This window comes from Vicugna pacos, chromosome 12 (assembly GCF_048564905.1).
Source record: "Vicugna pacos chromosome 12, VicPac4, whole genome shotgun sequence".
In the NCBI taxonomy this organism is placed as follows: Eukaryota; Metazoa; Chordata; class Mammalia; order Artiodactyla; family Camelidae; genus Vicugna; species Vicugna pacos.
In genome coordinates this window covers 529,149-538,329 of record NC_132998.1, presented here as the reverse complement: position 1 = coordinate 538,329, position 9,181 = coordinate 529,149, and the positions used below count along the sequence as shown (strand labels likewise).

Below are 9,181 nucleotides of genomic sequence, written 5' to 3'. Positions count from 1 at the left end.
GGGCGCCGGCGCGGGGGCTCCGGGCGCGGCGGGCGGGAGGGGTGAGCGCAGAGCCCGGGGGCCGGGGGTGCGTGCCCCGCGCCCGCCCGCCTTGGTGCCGCCGCCGCTTCCCCGCAGGCTCGCCCCGAACGCGCGGGGTCGCGACCCTCGGCGGCGGCGGCGTCAGGGCTGCGGGGCCGCCGGTGCGGCACATCTCCTGCGAGCGGGAAGCGTCGTCCGGACAAGAAAGCGTCGCCGCTGTTAAGGCCTCCTGCGGGCCTCGGAGGTAAGCGTGGGCGTGGTTGGGGTTTCGGTGGTGAGAAGAAAGCCCCGCGACCCTCGACGGGGCCCGGCCGCCGCGGGGGGACGAGGGTTGGTCCGACTGTCCCTGCGCCTTCCCTCGCCCGCAGCCGCGCGTGGGGGGTGGACTCGCCTTGGGACGTGTGTACTGCCCGTGTGAGTGGGCCGAGGATTAACTTGACAAAAACGTTGGGACCTTCTCCGCTAAGGAGCCTCCCAAAGTTGCAGGAAAGCCGAAAATGTGTTATGTTGTGTTACGTCAGGGGGAAGCTGTGTGTGGACTTTTCGAAGAGAGGGGATTTGGAAATGCGGAAATCCTGGTGCAGGCTGAGTGCAGGCAACTCCGCAGGGGGCATGTGGGCCCCTTCCTCTGGGCCTTGGGAGGAAGGGAAAGGGGTAGCAAGTGAGCAGTTCTGGGGGGAGAAAAAGTGACTCCGCTGGTCGCAGAGCTGATAGGAATCCTGGAGGACCAGGCTTGGGGAACGATCTGGAACCAAGAGACACCCAGAGACGGGAGCCAAGTCAAGTTTTTACCACAGGGGTGGTCTGGCTAGGATGCTGCTGGCGCGGCCACCATTGGTTCTTGGTGCTGCTTTGGCATGTGTGGTGCTGCCGCCTCTAGGTCCTCGGTGTCCCCACTGCCGTCACCGAAATGAACTGTGAACTTTCCTCTACCCTCTGCATGACTTGCCCCTGACTTAAAGTCTGAGGCAGATACATCCTAGGGGACTAGCTAAGGTCACAGGCCTTTATCTTGGCGGCCAGAGTTTAGGGAAAGCCAGTATTTTGGCCTTATTGGCTTTTGTAGAGGATGGGGGAGTTCTGTCTTCTCGCAAAGCTCTTAACCACCAAATAAAAGTAAATGGCAGAGAAAGAAATACTATATGGTATCACTTGTATGTGGAATCTAAAAAAAAAAACAACAAATCAACTTATTTACAAAAAGACTCACAGATGTAGAAAACAAACTTATGGTTACCAAAGGGGGAAGGGGAGGGGGAGGGGTAAATAAGGAGTACGGGATTAACAGATAAACACCACTATATACAAAATAGATAAGCAACCAGATTTACTGTATAGCTCAGGGAGTTATATTCAATATCTTGTGACCTTGTAATAATAATGGAAAAGAAGGTGAAGCTGTACACCTGAAACTAAAACAATATTGTAAATCAACTATAATTAAATTAAAAAACCCACCAAACAAACAAAAAAACACCAAACCACAAAATGTATGAAAGATTTTTAATGAAACATTTGAATAAAAAAAAAACCAAAGTGGAATCTCAGCGGTGGGGTCAGTGGGTTGGCTGGTGAGAAGCTGCTTTTGTGGAGTTCATGCCCGGCCTCCTTTCCTGCCATTATGGCCGTTCTATTCACAGGCCCATTCAGAACGAACTGGGTGTGATTTGTTGAGGAAGGAGGTAGATGCAACTTTCTTTTGTCTTCAGGACGTGTGCTTGGGCCCTGTCTGAATTCAGCACTTCTGCTTGTTGGTGAAGTGCTACTGGAAATTCCTAATTTTAGGCTGGATGGATCAGCTATGTCCAATCTATGGTGACCAAAAGAGTTCAATAGATGGTCACCTGGTCTTCAGTGGTCAGGTGTTCAGTATGTACTGTTGCCTACAACGAGCCCAAGAACAGTTTCACAAAAGGATACTGATTATTTGCCCCAAAGGCCAGGGCTTGGCTCTCAAAACCTGGGTTTGGTTCCCAAACCTGTGATTTGCCTCTTGGACTTACCAGAGCTTCCAGCGCCATGATGTTGAGCATCCTAGGGTGTGCTGGGTGTTCAGGAGGTCCAGATGGCAGAACTGCAGCCTGGACCAGCTAGAGAGCCTTTTCTTGCTCTGACTTGTGAGACATCTGCTAGGGGGTTTGAAGCAGCACACCCAAATGGGCTGTATGTTGCTTCCCAAATCCAGAGACCCACAGGAGTTCGTTTTCTTACCCTACAGAGAAAAAGGTGAGGCAGCTTGTCCTTAACATTTGAGGAGATGTCTTGACATTTCCAGAGAACCTTCACTGAGGTGCCAGGTCTCTGAATTTCATGGGGCTTATCTCCTCCCCTCTGGTATGAGAGTACACCTAGCATACCTGCTGTGTGCTTCTCTCCAGGTGCTGTCAGCTTAGTCTTATCAAAATAATGAACTGGTGTGGTTCCTAGAGGAAAATGAGATGCTGAGGATGGTGTGGATTAAATGATGGTGCAGAGTGAGAGCTGGTGTGACTCTGAGGCAAGATAAGAAAGGCTAACTTCCGTCCCTGCACTGATTCTGGAGTGTTTTCCACTTACAAGGTAGTGAAGAAATGCATTTTCTTACTCAGTGTTTGCACATCTGGTCCAGATGAGGAGAAGTAGCTTTCTGGTGGCCCAGGCTGTCCTGCTCCTCCTCCTCTGTGCCACTAACCTCCTTCCACCTGTCATTCTGCTTATTTTCATCAGCTCTTTGTTCTCATCTTTCTACTTTCTCTAAACTCACATTATCAGAGGGAAAATTAGTAATGTAGAGAGTGAAAGTGCCAGCTGTAGAGTTGGAAACTCAAGTCTGTTATTTCCTAGCTGTGTTACCTAGGGAAAGTTGTTCAACATCTCTGTGCCTTGGTTTCCTCATCCTGTTGAAATTGATATAATAACAGAGCCTACTTAGAGGTGAACTTGCTGTGAAGCTTGAATTCTGGGGACTCCAAACTTGTATAGGCTCCTTAAAAGGGCCAGGAATTGCTAGCAATTATGTTCCTATGGTCACATTTTAAAATATAAATTGCCAAGTTTTCTTAAAAATTGCAAAGTGATCTATTTTAACTGAAGTCTTTTGTAGCTTCTGTCTTTCTCCTCTCTGACTTTCTCTGTCACATTTCCCCTTGTGATGGGTGATGTTGAAGTGACCATGGATACTTTTGGATCTAAGTCTAAGTTGAGTTGGTGATAGATTAAGTTTAAGTTTGATGGGATGGTAGCATCTGGGTTTGTGTGGTTCACAATTACTTTTGCGCATAGTTAAGTCATTGCCAGCTGTCCTGATGCAGGAATGACTTCCAGGAACACACCTTCTACCCACGGTGCCGTATCATCAGCATTATGACACAAAGTTTAGCACCGGATGTTTAATACAGCAAAAATGTGTCTGATGGTGCTGGGCACTGAAAATATGTGGAAAGTGGAGGAGAGACTAGGCTGGAGATCTAGGGATTGAGAAGTTAGTTTCTGGCAAAAGACCTTTCCGACCATCACATGTGTAAAGTTGTCAGCAGGATTTGATTTTCATCCTCTAAGTAAAAAACAAGTTCTCTCCTGTCAGAAATATCCTTGATGATACAGGAACATATACACTTATAAACAAACCATTAATTTTACTCTTTTTAAAAAAATGGGAATGGGGTATTTGATTAAACTTAAATACTTCATTTTAACTGAAATTTCAAAAGATGTTTTGAGTGTTTCAGTTAAAAAGTGAGAAATTAAAACCACCTTTAGAGTGCTGGTGTTCTCAGCTGAGCCACCTGTTCTCCTTGCCTGACCCTGAAGAAACCTGTCTCTGCTCAAAAACAAAACCAAACCCAAAACAACTTTTATGGATTTGGATGTACATGAAGGTAACTGCTTTGGTCATCTTCAAATTTATTTTTAAAAGAACTAAGAGATGAAAATAATGAAATATGAAACAAAAGCAATAACAATGAGTGATGAAGTTATTCTTACATTCAGGAACGAATTATAATGGAAATTTCAAATTGTATTAAAAGCTGAAATTTGTTAAGAGGAAGAGAGAGATTCTGCATGAAGTATAGGCTCTCGTGGATTAGTTGATAATCTACCTCTGACATAGTGTTTTCCAAAGATGGCAGCAGCAGTATCTCCCGTCCCACATGCACGTTTGCAACGTGACCTTGTCACCCTCCCTTATCAAGAGGTGGGGTCTAACCCCCTACTCTTAAATCTGAGATTGTCTTAGTGACCCACCTGTAACCAACAGGATGTGTTGGGAATGATGCTGTGTGGCTTCCAGGGTTAGGTGGGAAGAAGCCTTGCAGCCTCTGTCTTGGCTCTGGGAATGTTTGCTCTGGATGTCTTCTTTGGGGACACTCCCTCTTGGAATCCAGCTGCTAGGCTGTGAGAAGTCCAAGCCACATGGAGCGATCACGTGTAGGTGTTCTGGTCAGTAAACCCAGTCATTACAGGCACCTGACATGGGAATGAAGAAACTGTTAGATGATTCTGCCCAGCCGTTCAAGTCACTTCTACCTAGTGAGTCTTTCCAGCTGATGACAGAGACATTGTGCTGCAGAGACGAGAATCCTTGTGCTCTAAATTCCTGACCTACAGAAATTAAGAGCACAACAAACTGATCATTGTTTTATGCCACTAGATTGGGGTGGTTTGTTATGCAGCAATAGGTCACTTGAACACCATCCAATTAATGAAGAGAGTGAATCAAATGAACACATTGGGAAAAGATTTAGATTTCTTGCTGATTAGACATAAATACTGACATCAAAGTAGGAAACATAAAATTTAATATGCTACTGCAGTGAGAGCCTGGAGGGCAAAATGGCTAATGAGTGAGGTCAGTTCAGAGACTACTTAAGATAATTCATTGTACAGGAAAACTTGAAACATTGTGAAAATTTACAGCTAATATATGAAAGAAATTTGATACAGGTTTGATCAAATTTGACAACAATCCTAAAATCTAACATAAAATTGCCAAAATGAGTTGTGTAGTTAAAAACTTTTCCCCTAAACCACCAATTAAAACAATACATTTCAATCAACCATGCAAGGGGTAGGACAAATCATCCCTCTAATCTCTTTGCAGAAACTGTATAACAAAATCATTGTCCTATGAATAGGAAGGCAATCAAAGAGTGCACAGCAAAAAACATAAGAAAAAAACGAATTACAGCGGTGAGCAGGGAAAACAAAAATATATTATTTTCCTGGATTGTATCATTCGAGGCATTTGCCAATTTGAGAAATTTTCTAATTTTAGTAATACATTTTTTCCTTTAAATGAACATTGTACTTAATTTTATATTTGTATTTCTGTCTTATTTTATTAAATAGGGCCGCCTCAAAGGATATAAGCTTTAGGCCCCACATGTCTGGGATCCATCCCTGCATCTACCACAAAGGGTTTTTATGGGAGTTAAATAAGATAATCAAGTCAAGGGGTTTGTATTGTACGTATTATGCTCTCAAACAATCTTAGCTGTTGCTATTGCTGTTCATTCTAGCTCAGATGCCCTTCTGTGCTTCCTGTTCAGGCCCTAATCAGTTACTTTTTGCCTCGAATTCCTACTGGCCCACTGTGGTCGTCTTGTCCCGAGTGCCATCAGTGTGCACTGGGCAGTGGCATATGAACCGAGCTCCTCGTGTTAGTGGTGTGGGTCGTGGGCTGTTGAGTGTCATCTTTGCTGCACCACTGAGGACCTTGGCTCTCTGTCCCCACCTTGGAGATTCCGTGTACTGTTCAACCTTCAAATAATTCCCCTCTGCTTGAGATGAGCAGATTGGAATCTGTTGTTGGCAACTGGGCACCATCGCTGATAAACTGGTTAATGATCTCCGCGTCTCTTTTTCCTGTTTCCACTGTTACCTACTTTTCACACCACTAGAAAGATTTTTAAAAAACCTCACATCTGGTCTTGTCACTCAGGATGAGTCCCCAGATTCTCAACTGACCCCCACATCCTTCGTGATCTGTACGGGGTGGAGGTGGGAGCACAGCTGTTACCTGGCTCCTTAGGTTTTCCATGAGATGAAAGGATTTTTTTTATCCCAATCCCAGAAGGGAACAGGGCTGGAAACACTTCCTGCCTTTCTCTCTAGCCCCTCACTCACTTCTTCAGGGGAGGCGGAGTGAACAGCCTGGTGATGCTGTAGAAAGCCCTCTTTGGCTTTTGTCTCGGGCTGGCCTGCCTTAGGCTGCACACACTCTTCTCCTTCAGGTGGTGAGCTGGGGGCCGGCCCGCTGGGGTGACCAGCAGTTTGTACAGAACCCCTGCCTGTAACTGGGGGTGGTGGTAAATGTGGGGAGTAGGAAGCTCATTTTGACCTTGGGTTCAAGCCGTCTCCCCCAGCTCAGCCTGCCTGGTAATAAAGCTGACCTTGTGCTCTCTCCCTAACTCCAGTGTATTCTCCTCGTTGGCAGAGAACCCAAAAGGGCGAGCTGTGAGGTTCACTGGGCCTCTTCAGACCCCAGCAGATTTGGGCACTGCTTACATTTCCCTCCTCTCTTGTCAGTTCCCCGTTGCCCACCACACACACACACACACACACACACACACACACACACACACACACACACACACACACACTCGTAACTGCAATAATCGCCCTGCGGTTCCTGGAGTGTGTGCCATGCTCCTTGTCACTGATGCACCGTTGCACATTCTATTCCCTTTCTTACTTCTTTCCCTGGATAACTCCTCCCCGTTATCCAGACTTCAGCTAAGATATCTCCTCCTCCATGAAGCCTGCTCCATCCTCTCAGGCTGGATTAGGACCTTTCCCTTGTGCTCCTCACCGTCCTGTCTTGCTGCTGTGTTTGGCACATGTCTCATATAAAATTGTGAGACTGCAGTCGACTGTTAGTTGGTCTGTCTGTCCCGTTTGGTTGTGTTTTATTCCCCTTTGCCCCAGATCCCTGGCACACAGCCTGACGTAGTATTTTCTGAGTGAGTTATTGAACTTGAGCATTCCAGTGGGTGCATCGTGGCACGCTGGGGGACCACACGGATTGGAGTGATCCTCTCAGGCCTTGGTTTCTGCACGTGTGGACTCTTGGAAAGGATGGAGCTCCCAGGCCCACTGCATCTGGTCATAAACAGCCTTGCCTGGGACCCTCATGGGGAAGCCCAAAAGGAGTGGGGTTTGGCAATAAACTGAGTTTCCTGAGGTCGCTGAGAAAAACGAGCCGTAGCCACTGCTTGGCCTCGGTAGGAGGCGGTAGCCCATGAAGTGCTCTGAAGCCTTCACGTCTTCTCCTGGGGCCAGCTCCCCGCTGTCCCCTTACCCTCTGTGGGCGAGGGGCCTGTGGAGCTGTGGAGGAGGTGGGCTTCCACGTGCCTGAGGAGCACAGTGCACAGCCCAGCGTGTGGCCTGCGGGGGTCGGAGGGTGGGGAGTCCGAGGGGCGTCCTGAGAGTTCAGCTCTCCGTAGTGGACCTGAATCTTGTCTGCTGCCTGCTCACGTGCCCTGTGGCGGTGTCTAAGCCGGCCCCGTGTTCTGCATGTTAGCGCTCCAGCAGTGCTGCACCGAGGCACTTGACGTGAAAAAGTATGATTGGATATGAAATTCTTTTTCATTATTAACAAGAATTTTCAACACTACCTTTGCCCATGAAAGAAAAGGAAGATCTAGTAAATATAAATATATATTTATGTATAGTTTCAACTATTGCAAAATTTCGAATGACTTTGTAAAAGGTTTTACATTTTTTATCACCCATTTCTGTGAGTAATTTTCATTAACAATGACCATAGTTATTTTAAGAAATCAATACTTAAAAAATCTTGATCAGGAAGTGTTTACTGTGTCAATTTTTAAACACAAAACCTAGTATAATATAAAAATTATGTTTGCAGAAGCAAGCTCAAGTTTCTTATAAAAATTTAAATTTTTATTTGTAACTTTTATGTAAAACCAGTATTTAAAAACTTCCACAGTACTGTATACTTTTTTTCTCTTATGATTGTATTATAAGAAGTGCAATGAATTTTTTCCATGAATTCCTGTCTAGATGCCTTCAAATCCCCTTCTGTTTACCCTGGTGTGTCACTCAAATCTCAGCACTTCCTATGTGTGCCATGATGGGAGGAAGGTTGGAAGTACTGCACTGAGTCACTTCTTCCAGGAAGCCCTCCAGAAACACCTGCGAACTGTAATCGACCATTAACCTTCTACTGCATGATTGCACATTTTGTAGTTACTCATTACATGTTTCTGCTGGTTTGCTTGTTTTCACTCTATTCTCTCCATGGCCACCCCCATTAGATTAGGAGCCCCATGAGGGAAGGACCTTCTCAGTTTTGTTCTGAAGATTAGGAGAGCTGTATAGCTCTTGGTTCCTTGACTCTGTGTCTGTCTGAGGATGTTCTCTGACCCAAGTTCCTTTGAGCTGTTTTCTCTAAGCGGGGGCTAGACGTTTCATTCCTAGGAAACCAGGGTTAAGGTTTTCCCTCTGCTGCCTCCAGCCGCTCAGCTGATGGTATCAGTCAGAATTCTTGACGGCAACAGAAGCAAGCTGTCTGGAAACTGAGAAGTAATTTATTAGCAAAATATAGTGTTGGGAGGGTTGAGGACCATGTCAGAGGCTAAGCTTCCAGGAGTAACTCCCAAACATGAACTGGTCAGTGGAGGAAACCACTGGTGCTGCCACTAGGGACCAGATGGCACTTGTATGCCAGAAACTTGCTGCTGCTGCAGCCTTCTTTGCTATTGCCAGAGAGACAGGGAGAGAGCGAGAGCGAGAGCGCTGCTCTCTGCCTCTTGTGGGCCCGGGCTACTCAAGGTCAGGCAGCGGTGCATCCAGTTGGTGGTACCAGCTCCCATACGTGGGGTTTGGAAATGTTCTCAGCTCACAGAGGGAGGTGATTTTTTCTCCCCAGCGGACTTGTAAAGTGGAAAATTCTCTTAACATAGAAGGAGGGTCAAATGCTGGGTGGCCACAGTGACTGTTAAGTGTCCACTCTCTGGTTCCTATCCAGGACGACCTCAGTCTAGTCTAAGAATGCACGGGATCCGGCTGATGATGCATGTTGGAGAAGGACAGGGAAGCCAGGGAGATGCTCTTGTCCAGTTGGACATGTTATCACCAGTTAAGGATGAGGTCAGAAATCAAGGATGGGGAAAGGCAGGGAAGAATATTCATGTGGAATGTCTCAAGGAGGTAGCAG

General features: G+C 46.5%; 2 protein-coding genes across 2 annotated transcripts in view; both read left to right on the top strand.

The window, feature by feature from the left end:
* Positions 1-186: 186 nt before the first annotated feature.
* The window catches only part of LOC102533739 (olfactory receptor 6C2-like), a 92,054-nt gene continuing 83,059 nt past the window's right edge, over positions 187-9,181 (top strand). The window contains exon 1 of the mRNA XM_072973836.1: positions 187-265. The gene's annotated coding sequence lies outside the window, so the exon portion shown is untranslated. The remainder of the gene's footprint in view (positions 266-9,181) is intronic.
* LOC140700339 (olfactory receptor 6C2-like) overlaps positions 210-9,181 on the top strand; it is a 105,878-nt gene continuing 96,906 nt past the window's right edge. Inside the window, exon 1 of the mRNA XM_072973835.1 lies at positions 210-265. The gene's annotated coding sequence lies outside the window, so the exon portion shown is untranslated. The remainder of the gene's footprint in view (positions 266-9,181) is intronic.